This window comes from Thalassophryne amazonica, chromosome 15, assembly GCF_902500255.1.
Source record: "Thalassophryne amazonica chromosome 15, fThaAma1.1, whole genome shotgun sequence".
NCBI lineage: Eukaryota > Metazoa > Chordata > Actinopteri > Batrachoidiformes > Batrachoididae > Thalassophryne > Thalassophryne amazonica.
The window spans coordinates 34578709-34604312 of record NC_047117.1 but is presented as its reverse complement, the minus strand read 5'-3'; the positions used below and the strand labels follow the sequence as shown (position 1 = coordinate 34604312).

The window sequence follows — 25604 nt, the reverse complement described above, 5'->3', positions numbered from 1 at the left end:
ACGATGTCTCTTTTGCGAAATAATTCCCCCGAATGCACCATGAGCGAATTGGATTTATTCACCGTCCCCGGGACCCAGCTGTCCATCGAGCAAAGCCAATACGTTGATGTCAGCCCGTTATCAGCCCTGACGGACACGGGCCCTATCGAGTTTTTTATCCCCGGAGACGGTGAGAGGTATTTAGACCTCAATAATATGCTGCTTTATCTGCGATTGAAAATTACAAACGCCGACGGGACTGACCTGGCTAATGACGCCCGCGTGGGGGTAATAAATTACCCTCTCAATACGATTTTCTCGCAAGTCGACGTGACTCTGGGTGACCGGATAATTTCCCAGTCCAGCGCGACGCACCCGTACAGGGCGATGATTGAGACGCTGCTGAACTTTTCGCCCGCTTCATTGAAATTGCAGTTCACGGGCGGATTGTTTTACAAAGACACCCCGGGTCAGCACAATTCGACCGCTGTGGATGACGCGGGCCCGAATAAAGGCCTCGTGAGCAGAGCGCGCTTTAGCGCCGAATCGCATGAATTTCAAGTTCAGGGCCCGCTGCACGCGGACATATTTTTCTGCGAGAGGCTTCTTCTGAATAATGTTGATCTAAGAGTTAAATTAATTTGAGCCAGCAATTCTTTCTGCCTGATGGGGCTGGCGGCCTCCACTTTCAAGCTGAAAATTCTGAGCGCGTCCCTATTCGTTAAGAAAGTCACCGTATCCCTTGCAGTGAGATTGGGTCACTCCGCAGCTCTCATGAAAGGGAACGCCGTGTACCCATTATCATGAATCAACGTTAAGACTTACGTGATCCCCAGCCATTCCAGGATATGCAACCTGGAGAACCTGTTTTTAGGAACCATGCCCAAATATGTGGTTCTGGGTATGGTGAATCACAATGCATTCAGCGGGAGAAGAGATCTGTCCCCGTTTGAATTTACACACTATGACCTGGAGTACCTCGCACTCAGTCAAAACGGGAGACAGCTGCCGGCTAAAGCTTTCCAGCCTGAATTTAACAACGGACTCTACACGGCAACCGGGCAACACCTCAAGGACCTGCCTCTCTGTATAGACCGGGAGGATTTTGCACACGGCTATGTGCTGTACGTCTTCAATTTAAACCCGGAGGAGGACAGCGGCGCTCTGAGCCCTGTCTCCACAGGGACTCTGCGACTTGAGATGAGATTCAGAGTCGCGACTCCGCATACCACCACGCTGATAGTGTACGCGTGTTACGATTCTCTCCTGGAGATTAATTCCAAGCGACAGGTCCTTGTGGATTTTTACTGATGAACACCCTGGAATTGGACGCTGTTATGAGGGGCTTAATAGGAGACCTGTTCACCGGTGTTTTCGCGTCTGACGAGTTATTCCGGATCAAGCCGGACCCTCCCGTATATTTCATTGTAAACACCCACGCTAGACATTTACCGGGGGAACACTGGTTAGCGCTCACCGTTGAAAACCCCCCGCTAAAAACGTTGAAAAACCCCCGTTATTAAGCGTAGAAAGAAGCGTTGACCTTTGATTTTTTATGTGTTTTTTTCGCCTGAAAACGGGATGGATGTGTGAGAGCGGCCTCCCGATCATACCTTTAAAGTTTTATCGCGTTTGCACACTTATAACCCCCCTTATTAAGCGTATAAAGAAGCGTTGACCTTTGACCTTCGATTTTTTATGTGTATTTTTTTTGTGAAAAATGATGTGTAGAAAACGCACCCCCGAGCATACCTTTAATGTTTTTCGTTTTTTGCATCGTTGTTATTAAGTAGAGAAGTGCTGAAAGTTGTTTTTAAACCATATGCCGAATAAAAGTGATGAAGGCCGGAGATGAGTTTCAGTCGTTGTTTTATTAGTAACAATATACAAAAACGTGTCTGACTGCTCATATCCATTTATCTTTCTGTAAATAAACCGCGGGCCACTTGTGCGGAAGTAATCCCGATCTCAGTCTGAACTGATCTGGACACTCCTGTGTGCAATCCAGTAATAAATACCCATAAGGTACGCTCGTAGCATCATCAAGAGCCTCCAAAAAAAATTGTTTTCTGCCGGGAAACATTTGCTGAGCCAGAATGTTCCTCTGTAACTTGTCTTGTTGTTTAGAGGTGATTCAGCAGAAGGAGTGCTTTAGTTAAGGCACGTAAAGATTACACTGGGAAACAAATCGTAATCTAGATAACTAGATCAATCTAACTGCGCAGATTAAACAGCTAACAGATACAGAAAAACACCGCTGTGCTCCGGAACAGGAAGTGATACAATACCGCAGTGACAGCCAACCACCAGTAGAGGCAAGCAAGAGGATCCAACAAGAGGAGACCAATAAGCTGGAATGGAAGATTCCTGCTAATCCTCCGCCTCGGCCCGTGCTACGAGCATTCTGGCAGTTAGTGTGACTCGGGGGTGTTGACTCATTTAAACTAACATATTCATCCTGCTGTAACCAGGTTTCTGTAAGGCAGAATAAATCAATATGTTGATCAATTATTATATCATTTACTAACAGGGACTTAGAAGAGAGAGACCTAATGTTTAGTAGACCACATTTAACTGTTTTAGTCTGTGGTGCAGTTAAAGGTGCTATATTTTTTTATTTTTTTTATTTTTATGCTTAAATAGATTTTAACTTGTTATTTGTGGTCTAGGACCAGGCACCATCTCTACGGGGATGGGGTAATGAGGGGATGGCAGGGGGAGGGAAGCTTACAGCCGAGAGACAGTTATTTTTAACCCTTCTTTAATTTAAGAATTAAAAAACAGAAAAGGAGACGCATTAATTTAAGAATTAAAAAAATATTAAAGGGGTATTAAAATATTCGTGTTTAATCACTAAATTGAAGAAAACCTCCCATAATTGTGCAAAAGATACGGGTATTTTTTAATCCTTCTTTAATTGAGGCATTAAAAACCATAAATGGACGCACTTTAATTTAAGAATTAAAAAATATTAAAGGGGTCTTAAATATTAGACACTGATTTATGTTTAATTATTTCAGAATTAGTTAATTCTTTAATACATTAAAAAAGATCTAGGTATTTTTTTAATCGTTCTTTAATTCATGAAATAAAATGACATTAAAATATTAGACCCGGGTGGGAGGGGAGGTAGGGCTTGGAGGCGGAGCTTGGGGCGGGGTTGGGGGAGGTACTAGGGGCAGGGTTAGGGGTGGAGCTTGGGGGCAGGGTTAGGGGAGGAGCTAGTGGCGGGGCTTGGGGGTGGGGCTGGGGGTGGAGCCAGGGGTGGGGCTAGAGGAGGAGCCAGAGGCGGGGCCTGGGGCAGGGTGGTTAGGGGCGGGATTTAGGGGCGGAGCATAGTGACATAGGTGATTCTGGTTGGCTGTGATGTCATAAGCGTCAGGTTTAGGGTCGGGGCTTACTGATGTAGTTGATTCTGATTGGCTGACAGGGCCATAAATCAGTTTTTGACATAAGGTCGCTCAGTTTACTCTCTCTGTTGGCTTCATCAAATCAGGACCTTCAGCGTGCACTGGGGCGGTTTGCAGCTGAGTGTGAAGCGTCCGGGATGAAAATCAGCACCTCTAAATCCGAGGCCATGGTTCTCGACCGGAAAAAGGTGCTTTGCCCTCGTCGGGTTGGTGGAGTGTCCTTGCCTCAAGTGGAGGTGTTTAAGTATCTCAGGGTCTTGTTCACGAGTGAGGGACGGATGGAGCGTGAGATCGATAGACGGATCGGTGCAGCATCTGCAGTGATGCGGTCGCTGTATTGGACCGTCGTGGTGAAGAGATAGCTGAGTAGGGGGGCAAAGCTCTCGATTTACCGATCAATCTACGTTCTGATCCTCACCTATGGTTATGAGATTTGGCTCATGACCAAAAGAACGAGATTGCGAGTACAAGCAGCCGAGATGAGTTTCCTCCGCAGGGTGGCTGGGCGCTCCCTTAGAGATAGGGTGAGGAGCTCGGTCACTCAGGAGGAGCTCGGAGTCGAGCTGCTGCTCCTCCACATCAAAAGGAGTCAGTTGAGGTGGCTCGCCATCTTTTCCAGATGCACCCTGGACTCCTCGCTGGAGAGGTGTTCCGGGCCCGTCCCATTGGGAGGAGGCCCCAGGGAAGACCCAGGACACGCTGGAGGGACTACATCTCTAGGCTGGCTTGGGAACGCCTTGGGGTTCCCCCAGAGAAGCTGGGGGAGGTGTGTGTGGATCGGGAGGTCTGGGCGGCTTTGCTTGAGCTGCTGTACCCGCGACCCGAATCCAGATAAAGCGGAAGAAAATGGATGGATGGATGGATGGATGGACAAACCGAAAAACTGGCGAGCTGAAGAAAACTTTTAAAGAGTACTGACAGAGCAACATGAGGCAGAACCCAGCCAAGCACAGAGAGAGATCCTCTGTGTGTGTGTGTGTGTGTGTGTGTGTGTGTGTGTGTGTGTGTGTGTGTGTGTGTGTATGTGTGTGTGTGTGTGTGTGAGAAGTTGCAGTGAGACGTGTCTGTGTACAGAGGGACGGGCGCTGTGTGTAACTGGCCAATCACAGAGCGTGAAGACAGTTAGCCAATGAGAATTTTTCTTCAGCACAGGCACAGATATTGATGAGTTTTATTCGGATCATGCTTGTGCTCGTCAAAAATTCTTCAGCCGTATTGGATACTCATCTGAAACGAGTATCCGGCTCAACACTAGAGTAGAGTGCGATGTCTGTGACTCCATAAGAAGAAGATGAAGGTCTTGACGTAGTAACCAATGTACTTAATTGCTGGTGGCATATTGATTGACTTGGAAAAGTTCATGTATCCATGTCCTGATTTGTGTAAAGAAAACACTGTAAAAGTAATGGTTTGTATTTAAAAATAACCCTTATAAGATAAGATCATCTTTATTGATCCCAATTTTTTTTTTTTTTTTTTTTGCCAGAGTTTTGCAGAAGTGGGTGCAATTAAATATCTGCAACATATTTCTGCAGACATTGAAAGATCTGAGCCTCCTAAGGAAGCATAGTTGACTCTGACCTTTCTTATACACAACATGTGTGTTTACAGTCCAGTCCAGTTTGTTGTCTATGTGAACACACAGGTACTTGTTGTAGTCGACTGATGGTCACTGGGTTCAGATAAGTCTTCCACTCCTGAAGTCCACCACCAGCTCCTTCGTCTTAGATACACTGAGCTGCAAGTGGCTGAGTCCACACCACTTCACAAACCTGTCCACCACACTCCTGTACTCAGCCTCCTGGTCACTGCCAATGCAGCCCACAATGGCAGAGTCATCCAAAAACCTCTGCAGGTGGCAGGAGTGTGACCAGAAGCTGATGTCTGAGGTGTAGAATGTGAACAGTAAGCGAGACTGGACTGCCCCTGTGGTGCCTCTGTGCTGCTCTTGATGGTGTCAGATGTAATGTCCCAAAGCCTTACACACTCTGGGCAGCCTGTGATCCAGGCCACCAGTGGAGCCTGTACCTTCGTGTAGTGCAGCTAATCAGTGAGCAAGTCAGGTTGGATGGTGTTGAACACACTGGAGAAGTCAAAGAAAATAACTCTTACAGTGCCGCCTGCTTCCTCCAGGTCAGAGTAAGCTCTGTGGAACATGAAGATGATGGCATCCTCGACACCCCTGGGGAGGTGATATGTAAACTGCAGGGGGTACAGCAGTGATTCGACGACCGTGTGGAGGTGCCTCAGGATGAGCATCTCCAGTGACTTCATAACATGTGATGTTAGGGCCACAAGTCTGCAGTCATTAAATGTGTTGTGGTACTTCTTTTTGGGCACAGAGACCAGGCATGAGGTTTTCTACTGCTCAGGAACAGCCATCTGGCTCAGGCCCAAGTTTTGTGGACACAGGCGACTGAATTCTTTTCTCACATCCTCAGCAGTGATGGTGATGGGAGGCATTGAGGAAAATGAGAGTAGAGAGAGTAGTGGAGGGCAGGGTGTGTAGGCAGGTTGGTGGGAAGAATCAAAATCAAATCAATTTTATTTATATAGTGCCAAATCACAACAAACAGTCGCCCCAAGGCGCTTTATAATGTAAGGCAAAAGCCATACAGTAATCACAGAAAAACCCCAAAGGTCAAAACGACCCCCTATGAGCAAGCACTTAGCGACAGTGGGAAGGAAAACTCCCTTTTAACAGGAAGAAACCTCCAGCAGAACCAGGCTCAGGGAGGGGCAGTCTTCTGCTGGGACTGGTTGGAGGTGAGGGGAGAGAATCAGGAAAAGACATGCTGTGGAAGAGAGCAGAGATCAATCACCAATGATTAAAAGCAGAGTAGTGCATACAGAGCAAAAAGAGGTGAATAAAAAGAAACACTGGGTGCATCATGGGAAACCCCCCAGCAGTCAAAGTCTATAACAGCATAACTAAGGGATGGTTCAGGGTCACTTAATCCAGCCCTAACTATAAGCTTTTTCAAAAAGGAAAGTTTTAAGCTTAATCTTAAAAGTAGAGAGGGTGTCTGTCTCCCTAATCCGAATTGGGAGCTGGTTCCACAGGAGAGGTGCCTGAAAGCTGAAGGCTGTGCCTCCCATTCTACTCTTACAAACCCTAGGAACTACAAGTAAGCCTGCAGTCTGAGAGCGAAGCGCTCTATTGGGGTGATATGGTACTACGAGGTGTCTAAGATAAGATGGCACCTGATTATTCAAAACCTTATAAGTAAGAAGAAGAATTTTAAATTCTATTCTGGAATTAACAGGGAGCCAATGAAGAGAAGCCAATATGGGTGAAATATGCTCTCTCCTTCTAGTCCCCGTCAGTACTCTAGCTGCAACATTTTGAATTAACTGAAGGCTTTTCAGGGAACTTTTAGGACAACCTGATAATAATTAATTACAATAGTCCAGCCTAGAAGAAATAAATGCATGAATTAGCTTTTCAGCATCACTCGGAAGGCATCACACAAGAAGGCAGTTCCTAATAATTGGGGTGAGTGCACAGGGGAGGCGGAGCAATGAGAGGTGCTGAGGAAAGGGTGGGCAGAGTCCATGTTGTCAAACCTGTTGTTGAACAGGCTTCATGTAGGTCTCCTTCCATCATCTGTTCCGTCTTCTTTGTCAGGCTTAGGGGAGCCATGACTCAAATGGGGTAGGACACAAATGCAAACTCTCACACACTGATGGAGTACGAAAAAAAGGTTTTATATGAAGGACAAGCAGAGATTTGGTACACGGTTGGTCAAGCAGTGAGGCAGAGGTAGAAGACAGTCGAGAGGCTGACGCATGGTCTGAGAAATCAAGCAAAGGTCAAAAAGATCAAGGTAAAAAAAAAAAGGCAGGGTAAAAATACAGGCAGGCACCAGAACAAAACAAAACAAGTAAAAAGGCTGAAACGCGAATGAAAATTCACGTTCACTCACTGGCAGTGAGGAGGGAAAACACAAAGGGCTTAAATAGAACAGGTGGCGATTAAGAAATAAGACACAAGTGTGAGGGAACAATCAGGAAGGGGGCGTGGCAAATAGGGATAAGATACACACATACCACACCTTGAACACCAGATAAGAACATGCAGTAAGGAAAAAGCAAAGTGAACATAACCTAACTAAAAGATGACCCAAACAACCACAGTGATCTAAACAAAATAACAAAACCAAAGATGAACAAAAACCCAAGACCTAATAAATAAGAAATAAAATAAAGAAGACCCAACCCCCAAGGAATGAGGAATTAAACCAGCAAACAAATGTAAGAATTCAAAAGAGATTATCAGTAAAATAAAGGCTAAGACAAAACTAGAACAGAACTCACATGTGGCAAAAGAATAACACATAATACAACTGATGATTACACAATGGAGAAAAACAAAGGCTGGACAGAAACTAGAATGACACTAAACACATGGCTAAAGTATGATTATTGAAAAATGACTAACAGAAAACAAAACCAGTGACTACAATATCACAAACAGAAACTGAAAGGCAGAGCATCAAACAGAAAACAAACCAGTGACTACAATATCACATACAGAAAATAAAAGACAAGGGCTCAAAGAGGGAAGGCATAGAGACAAAACCGTAACAAGAGACCCAAACGGGCAGAATCATGGCATTCTTATCATGACTCACCCAGTCCATGCCCCCCAAGGATGTTCTGTTGGAGCTTTTTCTCCAGCTTCCTCCTGTAACTGTCCTTCCCCTCTGCAATCTTCTTCCTCAGTTCAAGCTGCACCCTCTTCAGCTCATCCCTGTCTCCACTCCTGAATGTATCCTTCTTCCTGTTCAGTGTTGCTTTGATGTTCTTGGTCACACATTGTTTATTTTGGGGTAATGGCACACAGTCTTGGTTGGGATGATATTGTCTGTACAGTTGATATTCCATTATGCAGTCTGTAATGCTTTCAATGTCCACCCCCAGAACATCACAGAACAAACCCCAATTGGTCACCTCAAAACAACCACAAAGACTGCTGCCTCATATGACCACCTCCATACCACTCTGGTGATCACAGAACTGCAGGAATGTGGAATGGCTTGAGATAGACCACATCATGGTCCGCTTTGCCAGGGGGAGGGATGTGATACTGTATGCTTCCTTAACATTAGCATAGAGCGGGTCAACTGTATTATGGTCTCTTGTTTTACAATCAACAAACTGCTTGGAAGTGGGAAGGGATGTTGAAAGGGGGACATAGTTAAAATCCACACAGATGGCAATGAAAAGGCTGGGATGCATCATCTGCAGGCATGCCGTCACTGGCCTGTGACACATCTGCTGCCGGTGGGATGTAAACAATAAGGACAATGGTGTGGGAAAATTTCCTCTGAAAATAAAAAGGACAATGACTCACTGCCAACAACTCAATGTCTGGTTTACACACACACTCCTTCACCATAATGTGTCTGGGGTTGCACCACTTGTTTATGTAGACAGGGACTCCCCGCATTTCTTTTGCCACTGGCGACACAGCTCCATTCTTGTCACACCAACTGAAAGCCGGGCAAACTCACTAGAGTCTGGTATGTTGTCGTGCAGCCATGTCTCCATGGAGCACAAAACTGAGCCCTCGCAAAACACACTGTTGCTCCTCACGAGTGATGTTAATTTGTCCATTATGTTCGCCAACGTTCCCCATCCCAGTTGAATGAAGATATGGCCGATATCTCCTCTTCCTTTGCCACCGTCTCCTCCCAGCTCTACAGCCCAGGTATTTCCTCCACAGTTCTTTAGGGATATCATGTCTTTCCCAATTCGGGTTACTGTATTGGAGCTCCATCTTCTGATCCCTCATGTAAACAAAGCAGCCCTGGTGCGGGACCCGGCACCGGAAAAACACTCCAAACGCCAGGAAAACAGATAACAAGAGAAGCAGCATGTATTCACTGGCCAATAAATGATTAAAAACTATTAACTAAAGAAAGTAAAGGAAGAACAGAACACAATCACAAGGAGCATTCCAGCAGCCAGCTAGCCATAACAGCGCCATCTTGGAAAAAAAAAATGTAATTATGTCTTTTGCCAAATTACTTAAGGGTGCTGAAAATAAAGCCACAAATGGCTGTCTATTCATAAATGGTTCATATAACATTTTAGTAAATCAGCTAATTGTCAACACCACAAGCACAGAACAATTTTTCCCCAGCTCCATTGTGTTGGTGTACAGTGACAGACAAAAAAGTCACTGCCCAAATAATTATGGACCTCACTGTATATGCACCTCCTGCTTTTGCAACAAACATCCAAATTAAGACTTTGCATATTTGTTGCATTCAGTATTTCTTACATAGGTTCCATGTTAAAAGGTTGGTGAGGTGTTACTCTGTAGGTGTTAATAAATAAATACAACTGGACAGAATCATTCATTTTTGATTTGTTCTGGGCAATTTTTGTACCACCACCAGCAGATGAGAAATGTCCATCTTAAACAAATCCGACCAAATAAAGAGCAGCTCCAGCAGACGGCAATTCGTGTATTTCAGTATTGTATCAAGTTCTCCGACAACAACAGAGAAAAATATGCCTCTGGAAATGGTTATTTCACTCCATTGCATTTCTACAATGTCACTTTCTATGTTGAGACTCCTTCGTAATATCTAAGACTGCTGAAATCAGCCAGCTTTTTTTTCCCCACTTAAGCTGTGGAAGAAGATATCCAAGTATGACAGTTGGTCGAGAGTGTGGAGAAACGACTTTTCCGCATGACAGCCTCCGTCTTCTGTTCCCCCATGACTCCAGGATGTAATTTTACAAGAGGATGGATATGCGACTTTCAATGCAAGTGGAAAAGAGGCTTTAGTTAGTCACCAGAACCTGTTGGTGCTTTGTTCTTTGTCTTTTTTTTCCTCTAAACCAGCATGTTTGTGTGCACACAAAAGAATGATTGGTGTGAGGAAGCAAAGTTTAGCTTTCACATAAATTTGCTCGAAGTATTGATTTTTTTTTAGCCGGCAGTTTTTATACCCCTTCCATACCCTCACCTTCCCCTTGTGATTTTGTTACACATTTCTGCACTTTGTTTTATGGCTCCACAGAATTTGTTGTCAGAGTTTAAGTGAGCACCCAAACACATGCGCACACATGCAATAAAAAAAGCACCACTTAACAGCAGCTAAAATCCCCGCACACAGTAAACGTGTGGGCTATGTACGCATACTTCTCTCTCTGTCACACCTGGACACTTTAACTGACACACCGCATTTATTTATGGCTGTCATTTCTCCCATCTCGTTGTTCAGGGGTAGAATTTGTGGTGGCATGTGGGGTTTTAATTCCAGTCTCTTGACTCACGTCTCCTGTGAGTTCTGCCAACTTCACCTCCATCTGGTGAGTCAGGACATCCTGACGGTCTGATTTTCTTCTGCTCACAGCCTCTCCATTACTCTGTCCATCTCTTTCTCTTGTGTTGTCTATCTGTCGCAGTGTCTTGTTGCTGCTGTTTTTTGTTTTTTTTTCCCATTGTGATGGGCTGTCATTTGTCTTGATATCGTTTCCCACCTATCTGGTCTCTTCCGCTTTAGTTTCACAGTGATCAAGAGCACAAACAAGAACAGGAAGGTTTCATTTTTAGCAAGAGAAAGATGGTGCGTAGGATTAAAAATAACGCACTGCTAAAATACCCTCGGCCGTATGAGCATTTTCTTTTTCATAACTTCATAACAGTTGTTTAATTAATTAAGATCCTATTGTTTTATGTACGATTTGTACATGTTGAATAAAGCCTCTATCAAAAACAATATTTACATTTTAATAGGGTCTGCAGGAGGCCTTGCATGTCTGTTTACATGAGCTTTTGACAAGAGCAGACATTCTGCAAATCAAAGAATATTTGTAGCTCACCCTCTCTGCATTTGCAGGTATTGAGACAAATTTAACCTATAGCAAGTTAGTGGACATTAGCATGCTTGCTAACATCCACAAAATGTCTTATAAATCACTCCAGAGGTGTTATTAGGTTCCAAAAACAATGTTTTCAATTTTAGGAATGTTTATTTCTCACTAGCTTTTACATAATACAGTTGTCCCTTGCTATAACACGGTTCACCTTTCGAGGCCTCGCAGTTTCGCGGATTTTGTTTGTGTGCAATTTTGCATGTTTTTTTTTTTTGTTTTTTTTCCCAGCGCATTATGTTCTGTGACCTCATCAAGCGGGCTGGTCGGCATCACCGCGATTGGCTAAGGGAGAGCACACACATTGTGTTCTGTGTCCTGATTGGCTAAGGGACTGTAGACCATTGTCAATCAGTCTCCTCTGTGCCATGTCTCATGTACAGTACAGAATGCGGTCAGCTTGCTAAATTTGTTTATAAGAATCTTCTCGCCCTGAAGAAAATAAAGAGCACCAACAACTACCCATAACTATGTTCTTCACTCTGAAGAAGACACCTGCACTGAGGTGTCACTCAGTGGAAAAAGACTCTACAGCGGAGAAGTGCCACGACGAAGAGGTGCAATCAGAGGAACTGTGAAATACTGGTGAGTCACTATTAATCATTTCTTATGTGTCCAACCTTGTAGGTTGATTGTTAAAATTAAATTCGTTAGTTCGAAAAGCCATCATAATTATTTATAGGAAAACGTTCTATTTCTATTTCTCAATCAAATGTTTAGGCCTGAAAACAGGTTTTGATCTTTGGTTTCATTCTATAATACTGGACTTATTTTTCTACTAAGGTTTGAAAAGTGAGAAAATGTTAATACCTGTTTGAGAAAAGTGTATAAAGTGTGTAGTGAGGGGTTTACAGCCTTAAAACAGCTATAATAATTGTAAAACATAACACTGACTACTTTGCCTATTTCGCCTATTGCTGGTTATTTTTAGAACGTAACTCCCACGATAAACGAGGGACCACTGTATATGACAAAGAGGTTATTATCTACACACAAACAAAACACAGTTTCCACCTACCTAGAAGCCTGTGACACCACCCTGACGTCCACTAAATGGTTTGTAAATCCTTCCAGAGGTGTTATCAGATAACAAAAACAGCATTTTCAGTTTTAGAAGTGGGTATTTCTCACTAGCTTTTACATAATATGAGAAACATCTATGTAAATACAAAACAAAACAGTTTTGAAGAGACTAGTGACTGATGTCACCAGGCCCGGATCCATACCGGTTTGGACTGATGCAGTTGCATCGGTCAGATTTTTTTACGCATCGTTCGTCATCGGTAAAAAAAAAATGAACTAGTGCTTCGATCCACTAGCTTGTTGGTTCTTTGATTCGCTGCTCTTCAGAAACTGCAAGTCCGCTTCTTAACCCCTCTCAAAACCATGAAAATACCGTGAGTCACTTTTATGTGGATTAAAGTCACTAACTGGGACTCCTGTCTTGTTGTAGTCAAGAAACAAGAATCGTCCTCCGTTCCGCTAGCACAGCTCCAAACACTGCGCAGCTCTCTGCCGAGACAGAGTCTGGTCAGAATTAATGACTTCAAAATGAATAGCCACTTAAAATAAAATGACACCTCTTACAAACGTTGTAATACAGACAATAAAATACAATTGACTAAAACCTTTTTTCCTCCCAAAATGAGACATGCTGTATTTCTTTACAAATTACATCCTGACGTGCAGCGCAGCAGCTGCAAGACCTCAGCTCAGATATATGGAAAGACATTCATGCCAATAATGTCTGAAACGCTTTTGACAAAAACTATAGATTTTGTTTATTCCTATTTATGTACAGAGATCAAGGATACACCATGTCAAGTTTTGTTTTTTAGGACATAATAAATAAGAAGTGTTCACTATGGTCCATGAAGTATAATAAATATATTAAAAGAAGTGTGAGTGTATGTTGCACACGAATAAAAGAATGAAGATTATTGAATAACAAGACGCGTACGATTTTTATTTTATCATTGGGCAAAAATGCATCTGTCAGATTTTCACTCTGGATCCAGCCCTGGTCACAGTGTAGCTCTACTCTGATTGCCTGTCACCCATGTCACTCAAACACAAAACTGATCAGCTTGAAACAGAATGTGACTTTTTTAACCTCTTAAAATACATAAAGGTTAACCATCTTTGTAGTTGTCCAAGGTCTGTGTCCCAAGAATTTTTCCTGTGAATTTCAACATTCTGGCAGTAATAGGACTGGATGTATGCTGTGCACAGACGGATAGACAGATGGACAAAAAGCCTTTGCAATACCCGATGGCCATATTTGATGGCCTCGGGTAAAAATGTTATATGAAGCTATTTTTAATATTTTGTGTTACTATCATTGGTGAAATTAGCATTTTTATTTACTCATTTTCTGACATGCTTATTCTGTCATAGGGCTGACTCGGAGATCAAAAATTCATCCACACATTCACAGCTGGTGGCTCTAAATTGACAGTGTCACCATTTCACCTAACCTGCATGTCTTTGTAAACAGACCAAGAGTTTTAGCATAAAAATGGAAAGTTTGCTGAACAAGATAAAACATTCATTTCCAGAAAAATGTGTACAATCACACACTAAATGTCCTCAAAAATCACTCTTGTGGCTTTTTCAAAACCCAAGATGGCATACAAAGTGGCTGCCATTTCACATATATAATTATTTTATTTGACATATCTTTGTTTCTGGAAAGGCTGAAAACCTAACTTAATCTTTACAATGATTATGTTGTATGAGGTTTTGAGAACTGGAAATGTTGGAAAGTAAGACGTGGCATGTTGGAATCCAAAATGGTTGCGTTTTCCAAAATGTCAAACTACTTTGATGATGTCCATATTTGAGTCTAAATGTCTTCTGATATGTGGATAAATTTCAAAGTCGCACTCGCAGCAGAAACTTTTCCTCATTTTTCACCATGAAGTTTTGCCAGTAAATGAACTGTGTCCTTGTAAGACTGAACGGCTTACCTTAAATGTTGCCATCCATTGTTGTTTCTGTAACACTTCTGATTCCTTGACATGGTGGCCACTTTGGAAAGCATCTTGGATTTTGAAAATGCCACAAGGGATTATTTTGGCACACTTTAATATGTGATTCTACACATTTTTATGGCCCAGATCTGCAAAATTTCCATTATGTGGACATTTTATAGGTAATGCTCTTGGACCAGAATGGGAGAAAGCCAGATGACCCAGAGGGAACCCATAGAAACAAGGGGTGAACAAGCTAAATCTGTGCAGGTCAAAATATCATTGTGTGAGTGTGTATGTGAATGGGTGAATATGAGGCCTCATTGTAAAGTGCTTTGAGCTTCTGATTCAGAATGCGACAATGGAGACCCTGGACTGTTGAACAACTGAAGTCGTACATCAAGCAAGAATGGGAAATAATTCCACCTACAAAGCTTCAACAATTAGTGTCCTCAGTTCCCATATGCTTATTGAGTGTTGTTTGAAGGAAAGGTGATGTAACATAGGGTAAAGATACCACTGTCCCAGCTTTTTTGAGTGTTGCAGGCATCCATTTCAAAATTAGCAAATATTTGCACAAAAAACAATAAAGCTTATTGGTTTGAAAATTAAATATCTTGTCTTTGTGGTGTATTGAATTGAATACAGGTTGAAGAGGATTTGCAAATCATTGTATTCTGTTTTTATTTACATTTTTCACAAAGTCCCATCTTCATTGGTGTTGGGGAAGTGAAATTACACGGACCCACGACAGGGGGCGTAAATGAACGGCCAATAGGAAGTCAGAATAAATAACAGTTCCACCGCCAACGGAGACCCGGAATCCACCGGAGCCGCCAAGTCCTAAGTCCCCAGGTGGCCACCGCTTCCAGCTGTCGGATCTGATACTGCTGGCAGGAAGAACAGACAGGTTAGAGGTGGGTGTGTGTACACCCAGCAAACAGTCAGCAAAAATAGTACAGTTCCTTTCTGAGGGAAAAACCTCCACCTCCAAACACAGGAACTCAGAGTACGTGCAGTGCCTTATGTAACACTTATCTAGTCAGAGGTGAGGAGTGGAGACGCCAACTCCTACAACTTCCACAAACTCGGCTACAAGCTGCAAGTGTACGAAAGGTTTACGACTTCAAAAAGCTCTGCTGCAAAAATGTGTGGGTACGGCACAAAACGGCTGAGCAAGTTTACCTGACGGGTAAGCTGATAACTCGGTAGAGTTATGATGTCTCTCCCAGGCTTTTATGGATGTGATGTGATGAATGAAGATGGGTGACAGCTGTCAGCTCCGAGCACCTGGCGGACTCCTGTGGCGACTGCGCCCTCTGGTGCCTGAAACCCGACGACAGGCAGGGCGCCCTCTGGTGTTAGGCCAGCAGTACCTCCTCTTCGGGCGGCTCACACAACAGGACCACCCCTCTCAACGGGCGCCTCCTGGCGCCCGACCAGGCTTGTCGGGATGCCGCAGGTAGACATCGGCCAGGAGGGCCGGATCCAGGATGAAACTCCTCTTCACCCAGGAGCGCTCTTCGGGTCCGTACCCCTCCCAATCCACCAGATACTGATAACCCCGACCCCTCTGGCGAACATCAAGGAGCCTGCGGACTGTCCACGCTGTTTTGTGGACCCCACAATGGGTCCACAAAACAGCCCAGTCTCACGGCAGTTCACTCATATGGAAAAGATATACATAGTAAGTCCCTTCGGCTGCTCCCTTGTTTGCACTTGGGATCGCCACAGCAAATCCAAGGTGGATGTGCATGTTGAATTGGCACAAGTTTTATGCCGGATGCCCTTCCTGATGCAACTCCACATTACATGGAGAAATGTGGCAGGGGTGGGATTTGAACCCGGAACCTTCTGAACTGAAACCAAGCGCATTAACCACTTGGCCATATACATAAATTTGATAAAGTTTGTATCTGTTCTATCTGGAACTTGTAAGTAGTGCATGCGACAGTCAAACCAGATATAAGATCCTTAGTAAATTTTTGACTTATATAGATTGGGAACTTAAAAGAACAATATATGACAGTAATTCCACATACAGAATCCTTAGTAGATATGTGTAATATCAAACTGAGGCATATAAGCACAACACATGTCAAATATAAAGTTTATTACTGGAACTGATGTAACTTCTTGTAAGTTTTTTTTCTATTTCATTTCCATATGGGCATGATCCATTAGATTGTGATACATCACGAAAATCTACTACATTTGATGAGGGGATAACAACCTGATACATTAGATTAGTTTACATCAGGGGTTTTCAAAGTGTGGAAGAGTGAGCTCCCCCTCAGAACAAATGAATAGCTGCTCCCCCCACAATTTCAACATCTTCATGTGTTTCTTTTTATTCTTTTACATGTGTTAAACACATTTTAAATCTATTTATGATTTTTAGGAATTGTCTACGCATTTACACATTTTACAGCCTTTTCAAACATGTTTTTAAAAAAGAATTTTCTATACTTCTATTTTTACCTTTTGTCATATTTTAATCCTCTGGGGTCTGAGGGTAATTTTTTGGACAGTTCACTCGCCTGGCATAAATACCATACCCTTTATTTATATAGCACATTTCACAAACATAGTTTCTAAAGTGCTGTACAAAAAAAAAAAAAGAAAAGAAAAGAAAAAACACACAGAGGACCACACACTCACACGGTGTTAAAAGCCAAAGCATAAAAATGGGTCTTTAGACGAGACTTAAAACACTCTACAGTGGGGGCTGTTCGGCCCTAGTTTTACATCTCGTCACAGGCACCACAAGCTGGAGCTGGCCCTCGGACTGCAAATCACAGGGAGGCTGATAAATTCGGATGAGGTCCGAAATGTACGTCGGGGCCAGTCCATTCAAAGCTTTAAAAACAAACAATAAAATCTTATAATCAACTCTAAAATGAACTGGAAGCTAGTGCAGAGATGCCAAAACCGGAGTGATGTGCTCTCACTTTCTGCTACCAGTTAAGAGACACACAGCAGAATTTTGGACCAACTGTAAGCGAGAAAGTGCATTTTGGCTGATGCAGATAAAAAGTGCATTACAGTAGTTTAAACGAGAGGAGACAAAAGCGTGCATGACTTGTTCGAAAACATTAAAAGATAAAAAAGGTTTAACTTTAGATAAAAGACACAAATGATAAAATCCAGATTTGACAACGGCGTTAACCTGCTTGTCAAATTTAAAATCTTTGTCAATAATGACGCCGAGGTTGGTGACAGACTGTTTCACGTACTGTTTCAGAAGGCCCAAGTCCAAGAGGGGGTCAATATTTCCAAATAAAGTGACCTCTGTTTTGTTTTCATTTAGACTTAAAAAGTCAATTCAAAAGAGGCGCCAACGGGGTAGAAGCAAGTTTTTTGAGTGTCAGGTAAATCTGGCAGTCATCTGTGTAAAAATGATACTGTAAGCCATGATTTTTAAAGATTTGACTCAGTGGAAGGAGGTAGAGGGAAAAAAGAACAGGCGCTAGGATTGACCCCTGCGGTACTCCACAATTTAGAGATGCAGAGGAAGAGGTGAAATCCCTCAATTTGACAGAGCAGCTCCTCCCACTGAGATAAGACCTGAACCACTCCAGGGCGGTCCGCCTAACCCCCACACACTTTTCCAAACGATTTCAAAGAGTTGTGTGGTCGACTGTGTCAAACAAAGCTGACAAGTCTAAAAGGACTAAAATGGCAGCAGAATCACCAGAATCAGTCATTAAAAACAAATAATTAAAAACCTCTAAAAGCGCTGACTCTGTACTATGATGGGCTTTATAACCTGACTGAAAAATATAAAAAATACCATGTGCTTCCAAGAAAAACTGCAGCTGCATAACAACACATTTCTCTAAAATTTTAGCCAAAAAAGGCAGTTTAGAAATTGGCCTAAAATTGCAGGCATTTGCAGAATCAAGGCTAGGTTTTTTTCAGAAGGGGTTCAATAACTGCCTCTTTACAAAACAGAGGAACAACACCAGACAGCAGACTGCTATCTGTTATTGCTGTTAACAGCTCTCCCTGCATCTCACAATCAAGTTTTATGTCTCTTTTTTCAGGACAACCTGTGCTTTCATAATATATATGCTTTTGTTGTGTTTTATAAGTGTAATAAGGAAGTAAAAAGTAAAGCGGAAATAATTTTCCATCCATCCATCCATTCATTTTCTTCTGCTTTATCGGGTCACGGGGGGCAGCAGCTCAAGCAAAGCCGCCCAGACCTCCCGATCCACACACACCTCCCCCACCTCCTCCGGGGGAACCCCAAGGCATTCCCAAGCCAGCCGAGAGATGTAGTCCCTCCAGCATGTCCTGGGTCTTCCCCGGGGCCTCCTCCCAATGGGACGGGCCCGGAACACCTCTCCAGCGAGGCGTCCAGGGGGCATCCGGAAAAGATGCCCAAGCTGCCTCAACTGACTCCTTTCGACATGGAGGAGGAGCAGTGGCTCGACTCCAAGCTCCTCCTGAGTGACCGAGCTCCTCACCCTATCTCTAAGGGAGCGCCCAGCCACCCTGCGGAGGAAACTCATCTCGGCCGCCTATACTCGCGATCTCGTTCTGTCGGTCATGAGCCAAATCTCATGACCACAGGTGAGGATCGGAACGTAGATCGATCGGTAAATCGAGAGCTTTGCCCCCCTACTCAGCTCTCTCTTCAACACGACGGTCCGATACAGCAATCGCATCACTACAGATGTTGCACTGATCCGTCTATCGATCTCATGCTCCATCCATCCCTCACTCGCGAACAAGACCCCGAGATACTTAAACTCCTCCACTTGAGGCAAGGACACTCCGCTGACCTGAAGAGGGCAAAGCACCTTTTTCCGGTTGAGAACCATGGCCTCGGATTTGGAGGTGCTGATTTTCATCCCGGACGCTTCACACTCAGCTGCAAACCGCCCCAGTGCACGCTGAAGGTCCTGATTTGATGAAGCCAACAGAACCACATCGTCCGCAAACAGTAGAGACGAGATTCTTTGGTTCCCAAACCAGACCCCCTCTACACCCTGGGTGCGCCTAGAAATTCTGTCCATAAAAATAATGAACAGAACTGGTGACAAAGGGCAGCCCTGGCGGAGGCCAACGTGCACTGGAAACAGGTTTGACTTACTGCCGGCAATGCGAACCAAGCTCCTGCTGTGGTCGTACAGGGACCGGATAGCCCTTAGCAAAGGACCCCCGGACCCCGTACTCCCAGAGCACCCCCCACAGGGTGCCCCGAGGGACACGGTTGAACACCTTCTCCAGATCCACAGAACACATGTGGACTGGTTGGGCGAACTCCCATGAACCCTCGAGCACCCGATGGAGCGTGTAGAGCTGGTCCAGTGTGCCGCGACCTGGACAAAAATCACACTGCTCCTCCTGAATCCGAGGTTCGACCATCGGTCGAATTCTCCTCTCCAATACTCTGGAATAGATCTTACCGGGGAGGCTGAGGGGTGTGATCCCCCTATAGTTGGAACACACCCTCCAGTCCCCCTTCTTAAACAGAGGATCCACCACCCTGGTCTGCCAATCCAGAGGCACTGTCCCCGATCGCCACGCAATGTTGCAGAGGTGTGTCAGCCAAGACAGTCCCGCAACATCCAGATACTTAAGGTACTCAGGATGGATTTCATCCACCCCAGGAACCTTGCCACCGAGGAGCTTTCTAACCACCTCATTGACTTCGGCCAGGGTAATGGACGAGTCCGCCTTTGAGTCCCCAGTCTCTGCTTCCTCCTCAGAAGACGTGACAATGGGATTGAGGAGATCCTCGAAGAACTCCTTCCACCGCCCGACAACAGCCCCATTCAGGGTCAACAGCTCCCCACACGCACTGTAAACAGTGCTGGTGGAGAGCTGCTTCTGCCTCCTGAGGTGTCGGACAGTTTGCCAGAATCTCTTCGAGGCCGACCGATAGTCCTCCTCCATGGCCTCCCCGAACTCCTCCCAGACCCGAGTTTTTGCCTCTGCGACCGCACGGGCTGCGGCACGCTTGGCTTGCCGGTACCTGTCAGCTGCCTCCGGGGTCCCACCTACCAACAAAGATAAGTAGGACTCCTTCTTCAGCTTGACGGCATCCCTTGCTTCTGGTGTCCACCACCGTGTTCGAGGAATGTCACCGCGACAGGCACCAGAGACCTTGCGACCACAGCTACGAGCGGCCGCATCGACAAATAATTTTCCACACACATTTATTCAAAACACACAGCAAACTATAATAAACAACTGTTTTGACACTTTATGAAGGTAATTTGAGGTCTTGTGTGAAAGACTCTACAACAGAAAGGTTCAAATAATATAACCAAATGCACATTTTGAACAATATATACAAAATGGTCTATGTGGTTTTTGTCTTCATGGTAAAAGCAGCAGAGTTATCCAGTAACAATCACATGCAAACTATTGGAGCAATCCTGATAGTTACACACTTTGTTTAAGCACGTGAGATTTGGATTACGTGAGATCAGAGGCTCTCCATCTACTCCATCTTCTTTCACTGATCGTTGTGCGTAATGGCGCAGGGTGCATTTGGAGCCCAATAGTATATACTCATTGGAGCACCCAGGGTGCTATTCAAACAGGCCAACTAGTAACATATCACTCCTGAAAATGATCTTTGGCTTTTCACGTGAGGTGAATCTGCCCTATGATTGAATTTTGGAAAACCATGTGACGGTGAACCAATTCCGATTGGACACTCACATTGCGTATGTCATCACACAGCTTCTATGAGGAGTACAAAGATGGCCGACGGTGGATCGAATGTCGGAGTTAACTTTTCAGCAAAAAAAGTAAGTTTCTATCTCATATCATTAAAAAGTTATTTATAATTTAGTAAAGCTTGGTCTTAGGCGTCGTATACGATGGCGTTGACCCCAGAGGGTTAAACAGTTTTTTTCTTTTTTTCATTTAAAGATTTCTGTGTATTTTTAAATGTCTTTGGCATAACTAACACATTTAAACATAAATAATATTAATTCAACTTTTATACAAATATAGTTTCAGCTCTTGTTTAGTGCGAGCAATGAGTCTGGGTCTTTGACCCTCACAGCTGATGAGGGGATGCACTGTGGAGAGGAGAAAATGAAGATCATCCTCTACTTTCTCTACTTTTTAGGTTGCCCCAAACTGTCTTCTCACTGGTAGATTTACACACTAAAAATGTATCCATTTTGCTCCTGGCATGTTAGCTAACAATGTTTTCTTTTTCCCCTTCTTTTGTTGGTTAACAGTGTTTACAGTTATTTTTTTGCGCCTCCGCTCACCCAAAGAACTCTGTTGACCCCAGGGGGAGCACGCCTCATAGTTTGAAAACCACTGCTTTACGTGATCCCATTACTGTGTTGTTTAAAGAGAATATGGTTTAAATGTACCTGTAAAGTGGTATTTCACTTTTATTAAAACAGCCACGGTATAGAATTTGTATGGAATGAAATTCTAACTGTAACTGCATGCTTTATGCATTGTTAATACAAATCAGTCTGGAAACATTTATATAACACAATTCCAGAATGTTTAGTGGACAGTATAAAGCTCACTCAGACAGACAGCGGGCAGTCATAGTGTCACAGTTACAGAGAAACAGAATCTCAACAGTGGAAGAAATCAGTCATGTACAGGCCCTGAAGTTCATGGGAATAGAGGACTGGATGAAGAGAGAGATGAAGTGAAAGTGGGATGGGAAACTTTAAATTTTGGAAAGGACAGAGTTCTGCAGAAGAGAACTTTGAAAGCATTAAAACTATTTCAATGATTTTTTTGTAACATCCTCCTGGCAGGAGAGTGCTCTGCTTTTCCACAATAACAAAATCATGGTCAAAAGACTGGCAACACAGATTGCCAAGCATTGGCACTGAGCTGTAAACATGTTTGGTGTTAGTTTGCAATGCTGTAAGTGGGAAATACTGTGTAACAGATCCAACACAGGGCAAAGGTAGGTGCATTTTTTTTCTTACTTCCAGGACTTTTTACATATTTATTGACATTTCTGTCAATGCACATGCTACAATGACAGAAATGCAAATGAATATGAACTTTCTTAATCTTTAAAGCAAGGGTAGGTAACTCTGTTCAGAAACACTTTTTTATATTGGGTGCAATGGTCCATTTATCCTAAAAGCAGTCAATACGATGTATTCAGAAAAAATTCGTTATAATTCACAAATTCATTCTAATTCATTCTCTGATGGCTGCACGAAATTAAAAGTGAAGTGGGGGGTCGGGGTGGTTATGGTTAGGGTGAGGGGAAGGAGTAGGGTTAGGTTATGGTTAAGGTTAGGGGTAGGAGTAGGGTTAGTAATAGTGACTTAAAAAACCCTTTGACTTAAAAAAAACCCATTGACTCATTTCGTGACCGGCACGAAAAAAAAAAAAAAAGCATGAGACTGGGCTGAGAACAAATACTGTTTGGTAACTTGAGGCAGCACTGTGCCATCCTGGAACTTCAGGGTGACCATGTGGTCATGCAGGCCTGGCCCCAGTCCATTCTACTGTAGGTGGTAATGTATGGTGGTATGGGATCTAGATGGGGGAGGGTGTGCTCCTGTGGTTTAATTGCTCTCGGGAGCTCACTGTCAGGAACTGCAGAGGTGGTTACACTACTGTCTATAGCCGGGAGGGGATGGGGTGTTACCTGGGGGCTGGCCAGAGACCAGCATATGTGTGGGGGTGTCATTGACCGTAACCCTAGAGTTCCCTCAAATAAATATCTTTGCAACGATTCAGCCATAACTCCCTTATCCAGTGCACATAGCCCCGTCAACTACTGTTCCTCCTTGAATGACTGTTTCTACACCATTACCATGGTAAAAATGGTGAGTATAACTGCACCAATACCTTAAGAATGGGATGGGGGTTGACAGTGGGGCCTGGGGGAGGCCCTGTCAGTGGATGCTTTACTACACATGGCTGGGAGTTACCTTGGGGCTGGCCAGAGACCCTCAATTAAATGTTTGGGGGAGGAAGGTTGTCTCTTGCTTTTGCTTTGTGGCTCCCCCTGGCAACACCCTAGGCAGTAGCTCAGAGGGCACCATGTACTGGATATAGACGCTATGGCTAAGGAGACAGCAGGAGATTGAAACACTCCAACACAATTTCATGTGAAGGAAGACATGCAGACTGACTAAACCACCAGCACCTTAGATAACTGAGCTTCACAACACTAGACATAGTCAACTTCTCAAACCAATTCCCAAGGCTTACTGATCGAATCTGTGCTTGAAGGGATTAACACATGGAGCTTACAGCTGCAAGGAAACAAGCATTAAGAGCAGAGCTGTGTGTTAAATTTGTACTTGCAAAGTCAATCTAAAAGTTTGAATTCAACATTCTGAGCCATTCAGCATCATACTTAATCAAGTCATACAAATGAAAAACTCAGCCTTACGGCAAACTAGTTCTTGATTTGTAGTTGGTTGGGATAGCACTTGGGAACGCTGAGCATGTTTCTCCTTGTAGAACTGGAAGGGCATCCAGTTGAAACAAGTGTCAAATCTGCTGTGGTGACTCCAAGCAACTAGGGACAGCCAGAAAAAAAGTGCCATTTTATCAAACCACTTGAGATTGGAACATTGACAACTACTTACATATTTAGCCACTGCCATCTACTGGATGGAAATGTGAATAGCGACTTACATATTTGTGGATCTCAACTGCAGTTTTGCGCTGAGAATGTATCAATATTGCATAACTGAGCAAAGTGGTGAATGCGTGTTTTTGGTGATCCACAAATGCTGAATGACACTTCATGGAATTTTCAGTTTTGCAAATGCTTTTGTGTTTGTGGATCACAAAACACGTGTACAAATTGAGGAATATTTGTAAATCGCCCTCTGTGCATTTGCAAGTATGACAGTGTTACTTTGTGTGAATCGCAAGCTGTTTGTTTGTGGATTTATGCAGTTTTGCGCTGATAATGTCTCAATATTGCATAACTAAGCAAAGTGGTGAATGCGTGTGTTCGGTGACCACAAATGCTGACTCAGACTTCACAAACAGAATTACCACTTTTGCAAGTGCCTTTTTTTTACAAAAAAAAAAAAAAAAAAATATATATATATATATATACAAATAAACATTTATTTATAAAAACCAACACATAAGTTACAAATCAGACATTTGTGTTTGTGGATCACAAAGCACGTGTACAAATTAAGGGAAATTTGTAAATCACCCTCTGTGCAAGTACAACCCCAATTCCAGTGAAGTTGGGATGTTGTGTAAAATGTAAATAAAAACAGAATACAGTGATTGGAAAATCCTCTTCAACCTATATTCAACTGAATGTATTTAAAGTTCAAACCAATAGACTTTGTTGTTTTTGTGCAAATATTTGCTCATTTTGAAATGGATGCCTGCAACACTTTTCAAAAAGTTGGGACGGGGCAACAAAAGACTGGGAAAGTTGATGAATGCTCACAGAACACCTAAATGGAAACAGGTGAGTGTCATGATTGGATATCAAAGGAGCATACCCAAAAGGCTCAGCCATTCATAAGAAAAGATGGGGTGAGGATCACCACTTTGTGAACTGCGTGAAAAAAAAAAAAAATTGTCCAATAGTTTAAGAACAATGTTTCTGAACGTTGCATTGCAAGGAATTTAGGGATTCCATCATCTACAGTCCATAATATAATCAGAAGATTCAAAGAACCTGGAGAACTTTCTACACATAAGCAGCAAGGCCGAAAACCAACACTGAATGCCCATGACCTTTGATCCCTCAGGCACTGCATTAAAAACATCATTGTGTAAAGGATCAAATCAAATCAAATCAATTTTATTTATATAGCGCCAAATCACAACAAACAGTTGCCCCAAGGCGCTTTATATTGTAAGGCAAAGTCATACAATAATTACGGAAAAACCCCAACGGTAAAAACGACCCCCTGTGAGCAAGGACTTGGCGACAGTGGGAAGGAACAACTCCCTTTTAACAGGACGAAACCTCCAGCAGAAGGCTCAGGGAGGGGCAGTCTTCTGCTGGGACTGGTTGGGGCTGAGGGAGAGAACCAGGAAAATGACATGCTGTGGAGGGGAGCACAGATCAATCACTAATGATTAAATGCAGAGTGCTGCATACAGAGCAAAAAGAGAAAGAAACACTCAGTGCATCATGGGAACCCCCCCAGCAGTCTAAGTCTATAGCAGCATAACTAAGGGATGGTTCAGGGTCACCTGATACAGCCCTAACTATAAGCTTTAGCAAAAAGGAAAGTTTTAAGCCTAATCTTAAAAGTAGAGAGGGTGTCTGTCTCCCTGATCCGAATTGGGAGCTGGTTCCACAGGAGAGGAGCCTCAAAGCTGAAGGCTCTGCCTCCCATTCTACTCTTAAAAACCCTAGGAACTACAAGTAACCCTGCAGTCTGAAAGC

The 25604-nt window shown here is 43.5% G+C and overlaps 1 long non-coding RNA gene across 1 annotated transcript; it reads left to right on the top strand.

The window, feature by feature from the left end:
* The first annotated feature begins 17194 nt into the window (after nt 1-17194).
* Nucleotides 17195-24739, top strand: LOC117525723. Its single transcript, XR_004565129.1, has 3 exons — nt 17195-17327; nt 17466-17469; nt 24730-24739. It is a non-coding gene; the product is annotated as an uncharacterized LOC117525723 (long non-coding RNA).
* The last annotated feature ends 865 nt before the right edge of the window (nt 24740-25604 follow it).